General features: G+C 37.3%; 1 protein-coding gene across 6 annotated transcripts in view; it reads left to right on the top strand.

Annotated features, from left to right (window-relative positions):
• Positions 1 to 20457, top strand: part of Dgkb (diacylglycerol kinase beta) — a 707644-nt gene that overhangs the window by 554147 nt on the left and 133040 nt on the right. The window lies entirely within an intron of this gene.

Genomic DNA, 20457 nt, shown 5'->3' with positions numbered 1-20457 from the left:
CTCTTTAAAATAAGGGATCTGTTTACATTACAGTATTTGTCCCAATAAATATCAACTACAAGGCAGTTGACACAGTGGAAGTATTAAGAATACTTGAAGTGTTTCTTTTACCTAGGATATTTCTTGGTGTCTTTTTACTTATTTATTGCCTTTCCTTTTGATAAAAAAAAAAAACTTGGCACATAATATTTGCTGTCTTTATTTCCTTTGATTACAAATATGCCATCTCCGATTTTCTTGAAATCATGGTAAACACAGGAGTGATTCCCTCACAGCCACACAAGCAGGTCACCATGACCACCATCTACACTGATCTTGCAGTAAAGTCCATCTTAGTAACCAGTTCAAGTTGTATCTGCTGTGCTTGAGTTCCAGAGGCCCCTCCCAGAAGTACAATACATCCCTGGTAATGCACAGGCCTATTTACAGGAGCCTTCTCAGAAGTAGGTTTTATGGAGAGTGAAGGCTGCCTAGCAAATTAACGCTATTGTGAGCCGCTGCCTGCTTGGGTGAGAATACATTGTAGGAGAAGAAAAGGGAAAGGTAATGGGCCTCAGCTACGCAGCAAAACTCTTTTCAAACTGGTGCCAACTGTGAGCCAACAGATGTGGCAATAACTGTCAACAAAATCTACTGCGCTTTAGCTTGCCCTCAGTCAGAGGAAATCACAGGAGTGAGCATTTTGCTTCAGGTCTAGAGCATGTGCTTTGGAAACAACTTTTCCCAGGTTACAGAGTTGCTAGCAGATCTCAGGGGAACTGGGTGTGGCTTAGAACTTTCAGTAGAAATTCTGTTGTTCTTGTATGTGTTGTTTTTAATGGTGGTGATGGTGTTGGTGCTTCTAACTTAAATTAAAAATGGAAAACTCCCATAGGTTTATAACATTATAACATTGCTAGGTTCGCAAAATAAAGTATTGTCATTCTTCACATTATTTGACCACTTGATAATGAGTTCAGGTCACCTTAAATGCCATTGCCTGTCTATTTTTCAAGGACAGCCCTGGATAATAACACCCTTCAGAGTCACACAAGCCTTTCAAGCGTAGTTTCCATTGCTCCGACTGCTGTTACTACTGCCTTCTATATGATTTTCTCTCTACCCAAATCTCTCCTGCTCCCCTCACCCACACACACGTAAAACATATTCATACAGCTCTTTTTCCATAAATGACAACAAATAAACAGATTATGCTTTTCTTAACACTTTTTTCTCAACTTAATTATTTTCTTGATTAACGGATGGTTTCTGTCTTCATTAGGAACTGTGTGGGATGGACAGAACTTTAAGTGAAATGGGACTTGGTTCTTGAGTTGAGCAAACTGATTACATTTCATATGTTAAATGTGTTTTATTTTTTAAGGTTAGTAAATGTGTTTTTTAAAATATTATTTTACCATATGCTGTATATACTTAACAGACAGATAACAGGGCAAAGTTACATGAAGACCAGCAATGTCAGTGGGCACTAAAGTACAGTCATTGACTCTGAAGCTTAAGGTCTAGCCAGTCTATCTGATTTAGAAAGGCCGCTCTCTCATTCAGCCCATTTGAGCCCAAATGATCTTTTGGGTGCTCCTGGAATTCTACAAATATGATACCATATCAGAGCCTTTACATTGGTTTTCCCCGTGCCTGGAATAATCTAATCTGAAATTTCGCCTTGGTTTTTGCTTTATTTCTTTGTGGTCTCTGAAAAGAGGTCACAGTTATACACAGTACTAGAAGATTTCTCTGGCCCTCCATCGAAAACACATGCTGTTACTTCTTTCATAGGCCACCGTTTACTCCCTTTTGTAAAGCATTAAGAGCTGTAATGGACTAAAACTTCTAGTAGAACAAATATACATATTATAGATGCAGTTGATGAGGTGTTGGGTTTTTTTAGGTTTACTCCTTTCTACATTGTGAAAGGATTGTATTAGCTCTGGATCCCCCAAGATCAAGTTCTTAGCACAAAGGAGATGTATTTGTGCCCAGAGGGACAATGAGCAGGGAATAAGAGACAAAGACAGGAGACAGAGGACAAGGAAGAAAGCAATAGAAGGGAACAAGGTGGGGGAGGAACATTTGTCCCTGGGGGTAAGAGGAGGCAAAAGACTTGTCTCTGGATAGAGAGCCGAGGTGGCTTCCAGGGAAAAGGTGATTTATAAAGGTAAAAGGGGAAACCCCTTGTTGGGACAAGGTGTTTTATTAACTGGGCATGTTAATTAGGTGAGCCAAAGGGGGCTTTGGATTACTGCCTTCCATACCTTTGATAGCTGTGCCTTGGTGGTTAGCCTCAGGAGAAGGAAGTGACCAAATAAGAAAGTAGAGCTTGGGGGCTGGCATCGGGAGTGGAATCCAGCGCTTTTTAGCACGGCAGAGGGAATGCAGGAGAAGGTCAAGGTTCGCAGAGAAATGATTGCCTTGAATTTATGTTGGCTTACACTTACAGAAGTGGAGTCTGTAATGCCGGGGAAGGCATGACAACATTCAGGGGAGACAGGACAACTGGGGCAGCATGGGAAGCAGAGAGCAAGAGCAAGCAATGGGACAAGGTTCTGAACCTTCAAATCCAACCCCAGAGATACACCTCCTCCAGCAAGACCTCACTTTCTAAGGGTGCCACAACCTCCTCTTTCGGCACCACCAACTGGGGACCAAATCTTCAAATTCTCCGTAATGATCATGAAGCACACGAGTATGTCAGTGCAGATCTACTGTTTGGTGCTGTGAACAGTCTCGGGGTATACACTGAGAAATGAGCATGATGATTGTATCACATGATACACATAGTCACATGATAATTATATCACATGGTAGACATAGTTAAATGGTTTCTCTTTATAAATTCCTAGGATCATGCTCAGTGTTACTTTCCAGTTGAGTTAAATTTTTCTTCTGTAATAGTCATAGCTTTGGCCCAGAATCCTAGGAGCTAAATCATGATGCCTTTGCTGGGGCTTTCTACTAAAGCACATACAACATGTTTGCCAAACATCCAGGTACCTAATGCTGGAGGTTCTTCTCTGACTCACGTTTCTAGGCTACCTGCATCTTTGAATTAATGAAGATTCGTGTCATGTCCTGTATCTACCACAAAACCCCACTCTTTCTCTGTCACCAGATAAAGGATGCAGACCAGCTTTCACAATAAGGAACTATGCTATCTCTAAAATCTGGAAGATTTATCAGTATGGCAGTTCTTTCTTAGTGCTGGAAAGTGCACCCAGGTACAAGGCATTTGTGTGGCTTTTTACTTTGAAGAATATGTCCTGGTGTACTGCAGACCACTAGGCAATAAGGTAAAAGGGCCTGTCAAATATTCATAAAGTTTCTCTGACCACATTCTTGGAAGTCATTTACCAAAGGCCCAATATAATGTATTGTTATTCTACTCAGCAAAATAATGCTATTCTCAAAATTTTTGTCTCGAAACCTACTTATAACCTTAAACAGTATAGTGGGCCGCAAAAGACTATTGCTTATATGACATGTCTGCTATAATACATAGTTCTAGAAATTAAATTTGACAAAATAGTTTAAATAAAATTTAAAGGTAATGATAAGTCTACTGTATGCTAATATAACATACATTACATATTATGAAAAATTCATAATTTGGGCAGTATTAAATTGACTTTTTATAATCCCTCTATGGCCCAATATAATAGATGCTGGCTTCTCCTATCTGTTCTATGTCAACATGTACATTTTAGTTGAAGTGCATGAAGATAAGCAAGCCGTGCAAAGACATTCAGTTAGAGAAGGGTTTGTGCTAACAGTGTTCTCAAATAGTTTTTGATATTATTTTTTGGCTCTATATGTAAATTGAACAAGAAATAGGCTCTTAAAACTTACTTGAAATGTGGAATGTGAAAACCTTGATGAATATTTTTTACTGTTGTATAAAATCTGCAGTCATACATTGAACTTTGAATGGGTTTCTAAACTCCTCATGATTTTAATAACACTGTGAATTAACCATTTGGAAAAATATCAGCTTGCTTTAAGATTTTAAATATCAATACTGCTCATTACATGGTATAAAATGGTGCTTTTGATAATCTCTCATTGTTAAATATAAATCTTTTGAAATTCATCGTTTTTATTTTACTTTACTTTTTAAGATAGGGTGTCATCTAAGCCAGGCTGACCTCAAGCTCACTCTACAGATGCTGAGGGCTGTACCCTCCTGAGACGTTGCCTTCATCCTGAAGGCAGGACTTCAGGTGTGCACCACCACACCTGCTTTTATGTATCCAGGTAGTGCCACGCAAGGATTCCTGAATGCTAGGCAAGCAGCTGCCCAACTAAGCGGCCTCCCCAGTTTGCTAATTTTGAACAAATAATATCATATGAGTGTGTGTGTGTGTGTGTGTGTGTGTGTGTGTGTGTGTGTGTGTGTGTAAGTAAAACAAGTCTTCCAAATAACCATGGTTTCACTCTCAATAGCCCATTGAAGTTCAGAAAACAAACAAAAGATATTCCATGAGAAGCAATGGCTAGTTCAGCAGTTCAGCACACACCACCACCAAGGCACAAATGTTCTTCTTCAAGCAAGTGCTATTGTTTGATATGTGTCTGAAGTGCATTAGACATTTCCCACTTTACTACAAATAATATTTAAAAAAATATGTACTCAGGAGCAAAGAACTAGTACAATTTTTAATCATTTACTATCTTAAGGCTTCTGAAATTCTGTGATTGTTGACAACGAAGAGTGTATTTGGACTTTAGTGTAGCTGCAATTTGTTCCATGCTGGAAGACAAGTTTTATCTCATGCTGTTTTTGTCATATCAGTGAGGATATGAAAAATCTATCAAAATGGTTTTGACTGCATCAGTAGGAAATGAGATGCTTCGGGGACTGCTGGTGTCCGTATTTGGAGAACTGCTGATGTAGTGAACCAATGGGATGTTCTGCATTAATTACTTGTCTTTTCCACAATATATTTGATAAAGGTCGCGGGACAGATGACAGGACACATTAGGCTCTTCTATGTATATATAGCCTGTGCCATATAATTTCAAACATTGTAATATTACACACACACACACTTGCATTACTGTTTGATTAGGTTTACAGTTGTTCCCTGTCATATACCATGATGTATTCATATTTTATGATTTCAAGACTGATGTCGTAAGTGGAGATACACTAGCAAACACCACAGTTGCCTTCCTTTCACACTGGTAGATAGAACAGGAAATAGTGTCCCGTACATACAGAACAAGAAGCTAATGCATGGCATCTATCCAGTGCCAACATTTGTTATCCAACAGTACCTCGGGGATCTTGGCAAGGACCATGTAGTGAGTCTGCAGACTCAGTTATGAGGACAGGAGCCACATGCAGAACCCGACTGCACTTACTGCTTGGCTCCTGTGCACCTGTGTTGTGTTAGGGAACCACGACAACCGTGTAGGTTTCAGATCAGTTTCACCTTTGACTCTGCATCCGGAACCCACAAGCGTTCTGGATGTTTTTCTTTGCCTGGCTCCCAGTTACTTGAATAAGTAGTCCTAGGCCCCCGTGGAACTGGAAAACTTGGCTATGTATTTTTCCCTGAAGATAGATCCTTTTCTTCAGCCAAAAGTCAAAGAATCAAAGTCAGGTCGAGAAACTGGATAAAGTATAGAGATTTGGAGTGGAGATGCTGAAGGAACCTGCCTGTAACCTCAAACATTCATTCCTGACTTCTTTCTATTGCACATGTTCAGCAACGCCTTCAGTGATGCCCATTTAGTTTGTCTATTGAACTTCTAAATTCTTCTATTATTCTACCTTTCCCAAAGCTTAGGCTCTCTGTTTAACAGTCTATCTCTCTGTTTCTTGCAATAATTACAGCTACATTTTTATGTCCACAAATTATCTCTTCTTGGCATCTATGACTTGGAGATTCTATTTTTTTTTTCACTTTCCCCAAGAATACATGCCCTATAGTATGATCTTTAACCAGCTTCCGCACAGACGGCAGTTTCTCCTAGGATTCTCAATGACAGGACTCCTTCAGAAACATAGCCCTTACTCTTTGGTAAACAGTGTTCCAGGGCCCATCATATGCATTAAATTCATCTGGGAGATTTTCCACCTTATTTTTTCATAAGACATTTTCCTGGGTTATAATCATTATACTGAATCTTCAACTCCTCAGGGCAAATACAGAATTTCGGCCTCACTTATCAGGGGGCGTAAATTTTTCCAAGCTTGAAATAACTATCCTCGTGGGGTGTCAGATAAAACACTGCCTCTTGGGGTGCCAGAATTTTAAACCAGAGACAACTAACTGCTTCCAGGTCAGTTAACTTCCACATGCAAAATACACCGTGTCCATGATTGGAAAGGACCACTTGGATCCATGCCACGTTCGCTCTCTCCGCTGTGGGCCCTTCAGCAACTTTGAAGCCAGTGCTTTCCTAGCCCTTCTATGGTACTCTGTGTCCTGGGCTCTGGCTGTGCAAGTACTTGGCTCTCAGCATGTGCCTAGTTTTCCAAAGACATGAAGTGGGTTCACCCTGAAAGGGATGCTTCTCCCCGAGAACCTAAACTTCCAAATTCTGAATTGCATCTCTTCAGATAATGCACATAGCACATCATAACTCTCATATTTTGGAACTTCAGCTGTAGATGGGGCATTTTAACATTCTTTTGCTCTTATAATTAAGTCTGGTCTTGGTCTTCTATTTTTGCAGATTTGGAAGTGCAGAAAACCAGATTTTCTTAAATCTTACATAAAAGACCCATTGGTTTTAGTTTTTAGCTTTAGCTGACTCTATCATTATGCTATTTGCTTTCCCACAGATCTAAAAGGAAGAAATTGAAGATCTGTTCACTAACCCCAAAAGATCTACATAGAACAGTACGAACATGTCCCTGAGTTAGAAGGTTATGCCATTAAATCCTAGCAGACTTGACCAAGAATTAGTAATTTGCCATTTCCAATACTGAACAAGCACACCATTTTTTTCTCAAAATCTAGAACAAAATGGCATAAGGATATTAGACATCAGGGGTCCAAAGAGCTGGCTCAGTGGTTAAGGGCATTGTTGTTCTCCATGGCTCTCAGTTTTATCCCCAGTATTCACATGGTGGCTTACAACCATTTGTAACTCCAGTTCCAAGAGATCCAGTGCTCTCTTTTGACATCTCTGGACACCAGGTACACACATGGTTGACATACATACATGTAGGCCAAACATTCATACAGATAAAATAATAAAATAAACTGTTAAGATACTATTAGAGATCAACTGTGAAACTGAGAATAAATGTCACAAAAAATATGCCTTACTTTTTGGGTTTATTTTAAGAATGAGACCTCACTCTAATTCTATCTCAATGTTTAGGATTTTCTTCTCTTAAACTTTCCACCAGGTTGAATAGTGTTGAGACTCTCTTTTCTGTCGATAATAGAGCCTATTTACTTTCACATCTATGGCTTTACAATTGATTTTAATATAGCTCTTGATAAAAATAAAGATAGAACTTTATTTTTAGTGCTCTTGTTCAGGTCATTAGTTTCATATCCCTTCTTACCTATACTGTATATTAAACATACAACTTTTTCTGTTGGATTATGAGATTTGCCAAAAAATTGTGATTAAAAATAAAAACCCATTTGTATTCTTACTAGCCATTGAACATATACTTTTTTACTCTTAACTAATGCAATAATCTTATAAATATCTTTTATGAAGGATATTTCACTCCTTTAATTTAGCTATTATCATAAAAGAACTCTAGTATACTGAATATAATTTGTATACAAGTATTTTCATTGCATGTAGGCAAATAATGTAAATATTTAAATTGATGAATACCACTAAATAAATCAGGGTATAGTTATGGTTAGGGGGTGGTGTTCGTTTGTTTTGTTTTGTTTTTCCAGACAGTATTTTTTTGTGTAGCCCTGGCTGTCCTGGAACTCAGTCTGTAGACCAGACTGGCCTCAAAATCATAGAGATCAGCCTGCCTCTGCCTTCTGAGTGCAGGGACTAAAGACATGTGTCACCACTACCTAGTTATATCAGGGTATAGTTATAAAAGTGGATTGACAAAAGTTATGAATCTGGGGCAGAATTCATGGAAAGGGGAGAGATTAATAGGGGAATGTGGGGGAGGGAGTAAACAGAATGTGTACTGTATATTACTATATATTATTTATAATACACATAATAAAACTTTCAAATAACATAATCCATAAAAATTATTCATGAGTAGAGGAGTTAGGAACAAAATTTAATGTATGGCACTTACCTGGCATACATGAGTCCTGTGTTCAGTTCTAAACACTGCAAAACCCAAAACAAAGTGAAAATCCTGGTCATGGCCTGGGAATGGACTCAGGGACTTGAGTGCTTGCCTAGCACGATCAAAATCCTGATATCGATCTACAGCATTAGAGGAAGAAAAAGGAACTGACAGGTTTAAGAATTTCAAAATAATATCTGAGAATGTGTATGATGTAGAAGTACATGAAGTAAGCTTAGTATGAAACCACATAGGGTATTAATATTTTATTTTTAATATGTACATGTAAACTAAAAATGAAAAGCAATAATTTTCAAAACATGAAATAACAAATTTTAAAGATCTTAATTTTTAGAGTTTCTAAAATTAGTTTACAACTCTTAAAATTAAAAAAGTTCATATTTTAATGCAAAAATTACTTATATGTTTTCTTAAAGCATGAAACCAGTAGAATTTTTATATAAGCTCATTAATACATATGAGTTTAGGTAATAGAAGCATCTACATATTATAATATCTGAATCTTTAAATGGCAGAAAAGTAGAGAGTTTATATAAAATTTTAAGTAATACATGATCTTAAAAGAAAAGTAAGTTAATGACACAATATCTTACTGAGAATGAGCACAGAGGGTATAGTGGGCAATGGAAAACTGAAACACCTCACTTCCTCTAAACTGGTCATTATTACTTTTAATTCATGGTAACTACAGATGTTAAATTTTCTTTACTAATTAGAGCGCTAATGGGTTGATATTTGCTACTGTACATGATAAAGATATGTATTTTGTTTGTATACATCTAAATCTATTTCTCTAAAGAGAAGTTCCAGCTCTTCATTTCCACTTGCATGTGCAGCAGCGGAAGGCTCATCTTTCATTGAGAACATCTTCGAGTCTTTAACCTTTACTGTTATTTGACTCTCCCCAATTAATATGCCCAGTCATACATTAGAAATATGTTAAAACTTGAATTAAATGTCTGAGATGAAAGCTTATAATACCACATCATTTTCTGGCAAAGACTTTAATTAATTGAAGTATGAAAATATGAAATGCCTATAAGCATTTTCTATACTATTAAAAGTCTTTTCCTCTTACACATTAGTAGGAAGTATAGTTCGAGATCGTGACAATAGTTGTAAGTGCCTTGATTCAAATACCCTCCAAATACAAAGTTAATCATATCCTTTAATTATTTAATCTATTTTCTTTAATATTGTAATATTAGATTTCAAGAAATATGATAAATTTAAGGAAAAAAGGGAAGAGAAAGAAAGTTAAGTCAGTAATTGGAGTAATGTATATAGGTGACGTAAGTTGAGAAGTTCTGATGATAAATAAAGACAAATGAGGTGCAATCAGATCTTATTGAAAATACCAAAGGAGTTAAGTATGAATTACAGAGAGACCTGCAGCATGACAATGAACTGCTTGATCAAGAAGGGGAGTGGTTATAGTATTCTAAACAAATGCAAGGCGATGAGAGTATTTGCCAAGGGATCTCCATATGAAATCACAAGATAGCAACATGACAATGCTGCTTTTGTTTCTGACTTTCTCACTAACCTGAAAACCTAAAGAACAGCAAACAGAGCCTACCTTGTTGCACAAGGTTTAGCTGCAAAGAGAATACTTGCCCAGTAAATTTGTAGGGTGATGGCTGAGGATTGGGAGACTGGGAGGCTGAGGGGAAAATTGAGTATATCCTAGAGATACTTTTGTGCTTACCTTCATAAACCTTTCACAGCTGAGGGAGCTGAAACTGTAAGTTCTGTTGGGTGCATAGCTACGTCAGAGTAAAAACTCAGCTCTATTCAAAGTTGACGTGATTTCCAATAAAGCATGATGGTTCTTAAGAACAGATATTCCTATTACAGCTTGATCAGCCTGTAATAGTTGAGATGTATGCTTGTTTTCAGGGATGTTCCTTTGGTGTTGGATAACCATGAGTGTGCTGTAACCTGCGGAAGACTATTTCTCCCACTCCCAGCCTTCCTCCGATGCCCGCAGTTCTTTGTGTAGGTTGAAGCCTAGTGCTCTTTCCCTCATACGTTTTAGCATGTCTGTTGTGTTGTTCAATTCTTGTTTAGGCAGTCATGCTGGTGAGACCAGATGAGTGTAGCTTCCGACATTCTTAGAAGATACAATCTCACAGCAAATTCCCAGACTGTCTGGCTCTTACAGTCTTTTCTCCCCTCTTCTGCAATATTCCTTAAGCCTTAGTTGGAGGAGTTTTGTTGTGGATATATCCATTGAGACTGAGCTTAGCAACTCTGCATTTAATTGGACGTTGTTTTCTATAATAGCTTTCGTCTGTTGCAAAGAGAATTGTCCTTGAGGGAGAGTGAGAACTAAACTTAAGTGTGGGAGTAATGGCAACTATTTAGACTGTAGCTAGGGTTTAGTAAAATGATGGTTCTCCTCCAAGATCTATGACATCACTATCTCTGGGTAGGTGCCTGGGTTATAGTATCAGGCATGATTTCTCTCTTGTTGAGTAGGTCTGCAGAACTGATGGTTAATGCCAAGGTATGCATGCCGCTACTGGGTTATCATGCCACGTTGGTTGTTCTGGTTCATAAACATCATAGGTGAGTATGACTGTTCATTGCTTCCCTCCTTTGGAGCTTGCATGGTGCAAACTGGCTCACGGGGAGGAGGTAGTCAAGTCTGTACAGATCAGGAGGCTCTGGACCCTGTGTCTCAATTGAATGGCATCTTCAACTTAATAAGGACTTAACATCTACTTCTTGGGGGGCAAACAAGGCCAATAGCAATAATCTGTAATGTTTGGGGAGTCTTTGGACATCCATAACCAACAACTCAAAAGATGACTTTCTCATATCTGGTGGTAAGGTTTTTGTAGTAGGGTCTTTGGCTGTTGGAGGGAGCATTATCAGCTCAGACGAGAACTTTTCATTTAAACTATATATGTATGTATATTTATGCACAGACTTACCTGTATTGCAAGTTTTTTTTTTAAGGTAAATAGTTAATAGTATGATTTGCTGACGTCTTTACTGTTATCTTACTTGTCCTTCTCCTTCTTCTGTATTTAACTCTCTCCCCTACCTAGTCAAACTCCTTCACTTTTTCCCATTTCCCCAATCAGATCACTTGTACTCTGTTATTTTCCTCTCTATTGCACCCCCCACCTTCCACCCCAGGCAATGGTCCTTTTTTAATTTCCTGGTTTCTGTAGTTACACCAGGATATGTCCTCACATCTGAAGTTTTGAGCAATGTTTGTCTTTCTAGCCCTGAGTTACCTCACACAACGTGATCTTTTCTAGTTACATTCATTTTCCTGAAAATTTCACGATTTCATTTTCTTTCTTTCTTTTATTAAAAGTAGATTCTTTTCTCATATAATATATCCTGATTATAGTTCCCCTTTCTTTATAGCTTAATTGTATCACATGGTGTGTACATATCACATTTTCACTATCTATTTATCAGTGGAAAAACATTTAGGTTGCTTGGATCTCCTGTCTATTATAAATTGAGCATCAGTGAACATAACTGAGAAACATTTATGCGTGCGCCAACAATTAATGAAAAAAGAGGTCATGGACTTCTAAGAGAGCCAGAAGGGCTATGGAAAAGTTTGGAGAAAGGAAATTGAAGGGTAAAATAATATAACTATATTACAATCTCAAAAATATAAAATGATTTTTAAAAGTGAGTGGGGAAAAGCAGATATGCTTGGCCCACTTTGATCCTGATGTAGAATCAAAGGATTCAGGGAATTCACTTAAGTTTTGTTTCGTTTCGTTTTTTAACTCCTTTGCCATTTGGGCTCCCCACCATCCTGAGACAACTCCTGTGACTTTGAAAAATAATTCCCCAAATGAGCAGATGATAACCAAAGAGTGCCTTATATCCTATTGATTATAGTTAATATTGATCAGTAAATAACAACTAGTGTTCAAATTTTAGCTAAATTCTTATAAAATTAATTAACATATCTGTACTAATCAAAGGTTTCCACCTTTGAATTTGTTCTAATTTGATCCATCTTTAAAGTTGTTGGGTTTTGTTTTAATTTTTAATTTTGTTGTTGTTCAAATTTGTTCCATCTTTAAATTGTTGTTTTTACTTGTTTATTTATTTATTTGCTATGTGTGTATGTGCATGTGTGCGTGTACATGAGTGTGCATATGTGTGCACTTGTGTGTGCATATGTGCATACGTGTGTGTGTGTGTGTGTGTGTGTGTGTGTGTGTGTGTGTGTGTGCTTCCATGCACATGTGCATACAGATATATGAGTTCTGGGATCCAACAGTTCAGGGCCTTACACATGCTAAACAAGTTTTTTTCTACTAGGAAACATTCTAGCCTGTGTAACATAGTTCATTTTGTTCTTTTCTTATTTTGTTTTAGACTTATGCATTAAGTGTTTTATTGATTTCTAAATTTACCGTGCTGTATTGACAATACTAATTCATGCAAATATGCATATATTTGACATCACTGAGATAAAAACCAAATGATTCCAAAGAAGTAAATAATTGCTCAACTTGCTTAACTTCTTTAGGATAAACCTTAAATTCTATGCAGGGGCAGAGGAATATCTCTGTGAGTAAAGGCTCCCGAGTGTGACCCTGGAATGCAGGGGTGAATAAAGGTGAAGGCATAGAATTAACTCCCCAAAGTTGTCCCCTTACTCCAGGCATGCATCATGGTGTATGTACCTACACACACACACACACACCAATAAATGTTTAATTACTCATTTGTTGGCCTGATGATAATATCATCTCTAAGAAGGAGAGAGGGGGAATATCTCACTTAGATATTTCAGGTACAGTAGGTGAATAAATCCGAAAGTAAGCTCTAGAATTAATCTAGGTTTCCGTCACTCTTTTTTTTTTTTTTTGAGACAGGGTTTCTCTGTGTAGCTTTTTGCCTTTACAGGAACTCACTCTGTAGCCCAGCCTGGCCTCAAACTCACAGAGATCCACCTGTCTCTGCCTCCCGGTGCTGGGATTAAAGGTGTGCACCAACACTGCCCACCCATCACTCTTTTTTTTCTTAAATATTCCACTGGTTTTATCATCTGCTTATCCCACCTAAATCAACATTAATAATCAGCACATTATTAAATATAAGACTGGAAAAATGATTCCAAACAGACTAATGGTCTTTTTGTTAAGACCCAGGCAAACAGCTGATGATGGAATGAAGTGGGGAGCACTTCCCTAGGATGCTTAGAGGCCTGGCTGTCACCTGCTGCACAACACAATTGAGACAGTCATGGATGATGGCAGAGCCTTCTGCTTTCTGCCATCTGTCTTACAAAGTGGGAACCCAAGAGATTATGACAATTACAGCCACGAAGATGTTGTAAATGGGGTCTTGAAATTCCAGTCAAATAACATGTGGGACCTCTGCTAAGAAGAGTTTCTAATCCCTGAGGTTAGTAGCAATTGCATCACCTGGTGGATAAGAAACCAGTAGGCTGGGAAATCCTTGCTACTGTTGACATGTTCAGAAACCTTTGAGTTTCATCACTGAATAGTAATTCTAAATATACATAAGAGCTCTTCCTGTCGCTTCAGCTCAGGTTAATCATGGTTGTCCTTTTTCCCTCCATGTCAACTTCAGACATAGTTTCCAGAGATTAGCATTCCATTTCATATCATCAAAAATGAGGTGATGAGCCCAAACAGTATTTTTATGTGATGTGCATGCATTTTGGTTGAGTGGAAAGTCATAGAAAATATAGAGAATTTGTGCAAACCAGACTCCAAACTGAGATTTACCTCCATTGGAATCATTCTGTGCTGTTGCCCAAATAGCACCTGTTAATAATAAAAATCTTTTAATAGTTTTCATTAAGACGAAAATAGGCCTACTGTGCCATGAATGGAAAATTTTTTACTTTATCGAGTACTTGAAAAATTCCACACAATTTCCATTAAAATGTGTAGTATTTTGAAAGAAACATCTTATTTTTCAGCTTAAAAACTAAAAATCAAATGACATTTATGAGCAGAAAGCTCACTACTGGACACTAAATTGGCAATGCTTGCCTAGCAGGGGAAATATGTGTGAGCTGAGCATTGGCCAGCAATCGCAGCAAAACAATCTGTTTGGGCTGTAATGTGAGAAACTAAACCAGCAATTTCTTTTTCTGAAGCTCATCTCATTACCTGGCCTTCTGAGGCAGAAAACTGGATGTAAGTGAACGCTCTAAGGCTTAGCACAAAGTGGGACTGTGGAATGTTATGTATTATGACAAGAAAATCTTGGAATATTGCAGAAATCAAAGTATTCTTAATGGTGCAATAAAAAAATCTATAAAACACTTCAATATAAAGATAAGCTGTCTCACATTAAGTGGATAGAAGGATGCCAATCGTGACACACCAGCAATCTAGGTATGACTCAAAAAAAAATAATGAAATATAAGTAAGAAGATAATTCAACTGAAAAATGATAATTCTAGTTAGAAATATATGCATACACTTGACTTATAGTGTGAAGAACTGCAAGATTATGTACGTGTGTGTATGTGTGTGTGTATGTGTGTGTGTGTGTGTGTGTGTGTGTGTGTGTGTGTGTGTGTGTGTGTATTAAGGGTTGTGGACAGTGTTAGTTCTGTAAAGAAATGCTAAATTCAACAGCAGACAAGAAAAAACCAAAGAACAATTATATTGTCTTGTTCAGGATCTTATTAAAATGCTAAATAACATGCACATATATCACTGTTCTCCCTTCTAATAATGAAACTTTTTAAACTTTGATTGTTGGCATGATGGCAAAAGAAACTTCTGGAAGCAGAGTACATGAAAACCCCACAGTCAGCCTGGATTACCACCTGTGTGAAGACATCAAGCTCACCCAACCATGTCCTTCAGTAAAATAATAATCATTTTTCTGAAGCCAGTGTGGCAGCGTGGACCTTTGCAAATTTACTTTACTCCAACTGGATGATCCTGATGCTTGGGAAGTGAAAGCAAGGCCCCTTGACTCATTAGATGTATTTGAACTTGAACAAAATGTAGTGAAAAAACTGATCTGAGCAAAGAAATGTCGAACACTGGAAAATAACTAAAATTCAAATAAATACAGTGGTAAACTTTTATTATTTAATACATTTTAAGGAGGAGCAGTGTCAAAAACATCAGTAATCCATAAAACACAAAGTGTATCATGTCAATCGTTTATCTGTATAGTAAGGTAAATATAGTTTTCCAAAGAAGTACATAAAAGTTAGTCTTAACCGAAACACAAAGTTCAACAAACAACATAAATATTTCTTAAATAAAAGTAAAATAAAATATTTTCATTACAAAGCTTAATTTCTGTATTACTGATTTGCAATTCTTGATGAAAGGCTTGATAAAACTACTTAAGAGAGGAAAGAAGGGCTAGAGAGGTTGCTCAGTGGTTAGACATGCATGCTGCTCATTCAGAGGATGTGGGTTCTGTTCTAGCCTCCATGTGGTGACCCACAAGTTCAGACTTCAGGGTCAAGAGAACTGATGGTCTCATCTGGCTTCTCCAACACCACCCCCCACATACAGACACAGACACAGACACACACACAGTGCACATACATTCATACAGGCACACATGTATATTCATAAAAATAAAGGTTTCTTTAAAGGAGGAAATCTTAGTTTTGACTTCTGATTTCAGAAGGCTCAGTCTATGGCTGCTTGAGCCCAGTTCCTTGGGCAGAGCATCATAGTGGTAGGAACATTAGAGAGGAAACTGTTCACTTCAAGGCTAAACAGGAAGCACAAGGTAACAGAAGGATGGCCAGGGTTGATATATCTTACCGACTGTCTTCAGTCCATTCCTTCTTTCATGTAGTCCCACTTCTTAAATTTCCACAATCCTAAAAATAATCCTACCAGCTGGGAGTTGGGGGAACTATTCAAAACATGACCTTTGGGAGGACATTTCATATTCAATCACCACCTAAATGAGATTTTTTAATTTCATAATATCTCTGAAAGAAATTCTACATTTAGATGTGACAGGAAGTAAACTGTCATTTTCAAAATTGGCATTGAAAACATGTAAAAAAAATCTAAGATAATGCTAGAGGTCTGGTCTACCTAAATATCCTTATTGCCTAGCAGCAAAGTTGTGCTAACCGAATTGTATATTGGGATCTTAAGCAACCCCTACCACTGTAGGATAGTAGAATAATCTTTAGTAGTTGCAGAAAGTCTCACCTCAAATAATTTTTCTTGATACATGATTCATTCTGATGATGAACTATATTGAGAATGAAGGGGAATGGTGTATTTGCCATCTAGGTCTTACACAAGTTGAAAGATATGTTAAGCATATAATGTCTTATTATTTGAAGCCTTTTAACAAACAAGGAACAAACAATGTGTTATGGAGTAATTGGTAGGGTATCAGTTAGTAACGACTAGTCAAGGAATGCATCTCTGGGAAAGGAGTCATTACCTCGAGGTAGAAGAATGCGGAAACTATTAGGCAACAAATCAGTAGAAGGGATGGCTGGGGAAAAGGCCAAACACCTGTGTAGATTCTGAAGCCGGTAGTAGTGTTTTTAAAAGAAGAGCAAACTAGTTCATGTATCTGTAGCAAAACGAGCAAGAGAGAAAGTGGTCTGTTAACAAATGAAGACCAGAAAGCACCTGTCAGGAACTTCAAGATGTTTAATGTGCATACAACCCAGTGGATACCATAATAGTCTCAGTATAAAAAGAGCATGCATGTACACAGAGAATTCACTTGGTGATTTATCACAAACTGATCACACAAAATAGGTAAATGGTAGTGACAGTCTCAAGATATATTTCAAGCTTCTTTCTGCCAGCAGAAGAGCCATCATCTAGAGCATGAATAGAAGTATTTTCGTGATTGGCACTGCGAGCTTTAATACCTAACATATATCGCTAAATACCATATTGTATTTTGTGTGTTGACATGAAATCTTATAGTTTTTAATCCTTTTTTTCAGTTCTATTACTCCATGTTATGCTTGTAAAGTCCATTCATGTCACTGTGTTTGGCTTTCCATTGTCTTATTCAGTACAGAGTAGGATCACAAAGGTGGAAAAAATCTGGGCATAACTGCAGTTAATGTAAGAGTCTGACCCTGCTTTGCTCTTATTGCTAAAGCATTGCTATTTGGCCTCTCAACCAAGACGGGAGACAGCTTCCGAAGCTCTTCACTGATGGAACTTAGAGTCTTAATTCTGAGTCTGACAAAAGGGTTGCAGACTTTACTGTGAGCACCCCTCCTGGAGTGAAAGAAATTGATAGTGCAAAAGTAGCCATTGTCCCTCGATCATCTCCATCTTTAGTCGATGGTAAACAGAATGTTTGCTTCCGTGTTCACTGCCTAAGATATCAGATGCTCCCTCCCTCTCCTCCCCCGTGTGTGTGTGTGTGTGTGTGTGTGTGTGTGTGTGGTGGGGGTGTGCATGTGCATGTGCATGTGCATGTGTATGCTACCTATGCACCTACACATGGGCACTTGTGTGTGTCTATAAATGTGTATCATAGGAAGAATGAGCTCGGGCAAGCGTACTGGCATTCTTATTGCCAAGATTGGGCCAAATTTCTGGTTTGTGTTACAGTAAATAAAGTCTCCTAACTGAGTTTGTCAAGGGTTGATGACTACTGTTTTAAGAATTGATTGAGGCAAAAAGATCTGAAAATACGATTAAAAATACAGTGAATTCTGCTCTTGTGTATGCCATAGATGAAGCTGTTTCTCTGACAATGGTAGTCATTCATAGAAAAGTTTTTTTTTCTTTTAGGTAGATATCTGGGGACTTGATAATCATTAAGATGTGTGGAAAGTGGCAGATGTGAGAGGAGATGCAAAGACAGATTGTGAAAAATGTGAGGTCTAGGATGAAGTATTCCTGTCTTTTTGTTCCTACGGACTACAGCCAAATGAGATTTTTCTTCTTGGTTGTTATTTAACATTTAATTTTAATATTTATCCTAAGACTTTAGCCCTTGCAAATATTTTGGTAAGGTGACACATATGTTAAAATGAGTAAATTATCAAATATCACAAAATAGATAAACTAAAGGAAAAGTGCAGTCTTCTATATTTAAAACTTTGGCTATTAAAATTATATTAAACATGCACAAGGACATTGCAGGCTCTGTGTGCCATATGAAACACTGATGCCTAATGGTGTAGTCAAGCTCAAATTCAAGCAAATCTGCATGACAATAAAGGATTGTCCCAAGAAAATCCATCTGGGTGAAAACAAAGGTCATCTTTAACTGGTGAACCAGTCATGTAATGAATGTCTGTCTATGTGAGTGACTCGTTGGATCCAGTCATTCACTCTGTCTATGTGAGTGACTCATTGGATGCAGTCATTCACTCTGGTTGAGATTGAGTACCTTCAAGTTCATTTTTAATGATTAAAAAAAGAAAATCAGTCTGACAGAACCAGGAAACTTCATGAGAGTACAGCCACCAGTTTACTCAAACTTACAGCATGGTTAGTACATCAAATAGGTACATGGTGATTTCTACTAAAATAAAAAAATCTTCCAGAAGTCTGATAAGTGATAAACTGGAAGTTTTTAAAAGTTTATATCAATCCACAAATAATGTGCTTCATGATTTGAGAAAAGTAAGAACAGAGAAATAAGGACAAAGAAATGAAATAGGAAGAGTAGAGAACAACTTGCTATTATGTACTCACATTTAAAATGATGATCACTTCTAAAACGAATCCAACTTTATTGAGCTAACCTTTCAGAAAGTTTATCATAAGGACTGAGAATACAGAATTGCAGATTCTCATCTCTGTGTGTGGAAAAAAATCACTGCAGGAAAATGATGACCCTGTGCCCTATATTATAGGAACTTGTTTCTTCTTTTACATTCAGGATTGTTGTGGGTTTTTATTTGATTTATTTATCTAGTTTTGCTAAAGAACATTCAGAGGTAATGCATATGATTAACTGTAGTTCCCTCGATGGCTCTCAGTGACAAGGAAAATGTCCCTTCATGTTTGTCTCCTTTTCATTTTTTTCAAGACTTCTCTCTCTTGTCTACTTCCCTGGCCAGTCAAACCATGAGACTCTATTTTTGGTCATCAAAATATATTTGGTCACCAAAGTGTTGTGAAGGTTGTTGTCGGGAGACTAAAAAATCTAAAATGTAGAACAAGGCTTTCATTTATTACATATCACAGTTATTGATTTAAATGAAACACCCTACTGATATTAAGTGCACTTGGCTCTATCTCCTGCAACAAATCTGGCTATAACCTGTAAGCTCTCTTTAACGTGTTTCATAATTCATATATTGACTCATCCAAAAAATAACTCCTTAAAATTTATTAGCTGCTGCTTTAGAATTTTGTGACACATTGTCGAAATGGCTCCTGGTATAGAATTATCATTTGACATATTTTATAGACCTTTTTACATAGATATTTCCTATTTGCATTTTGCCCTGAAAAGTAAGCATTTAAAACCAACGTAAAACTCTTATAAGATGATCCTTTCATATTCTATTTTCTATTTTCCCTCTAATATTCCAAATACACTGATTCCTCTCTATCTGTTGTGATTGATTTGAAACAGAGTTAAAAGAATTAGTGTTGGGGTTGAGGATTTAGCTCAGTGGTAGAGTGCTTGCCTAGTAAGCACAAGGCCCTGGGTTCGGTCCTCAGCTCTGGAAAAAAAAAGAATAAGTGTTATAGAAAATCACATCAAGGTATTCAAGTAAGAGGTATGGAAAAGTAAAAATTGAGATATGTGTCAGAAGCATGAATAATATTTAAACTTTAAGAGAGTTAATGGATATAAATCAACCCAGAAAACCTTGTCTGAGACAATACTGGTGAGACTTCTGGATCCAAATTGTAAGTTTTGGCTTTGGAAAACTATAAGCCTGATATATGTTGTGTACCTGAAATGTCCTTAAGCAATGATAGAAACCAAAGTTTTCAAGTCTACAACCAGAAAGGCATCCTTGAGAAACATTAACTAGAAAATGAGTTTCAGAAATACAAAATTTGACCTGCTGGTGACATAGCACCAAACAGGACATTTATGATGATGCCATTTCCATGAAGGCTAACAACTCATTCTTTCTCTCCATCGGGGATCTGGAGAGAGCAGGCTGGCTGTCAAGATCTAGATTTACATGCTGGAGAACAAGTGATAGACGTTCTTTATTTAGTGAACAGAAAAAAACAACAAAGATATTGTCATTGCAGATCTCTGCCCTCTATAATTGATTC

Source organism: Peromyscus maniculatus, chromosome 14 (genome assembly GCF_049852395.1).
Source record: "Peromyscus maniculatus bairdii isolate BWxNUB_F1_BW_parent chromosome 14, HU_Pman_BW_mat_3.1, whole genome shotgun sequence".
Classification (NCBI taxonomy): Eukaryota; Metazoa; Chordata; class Mammalia; order Rodentia; family Cricetidae; genus Peromyscus; species Peromyscus maniculatus.
This window is presented reverse-complemented; position numbering and strand designations above follow the sequence as displayed.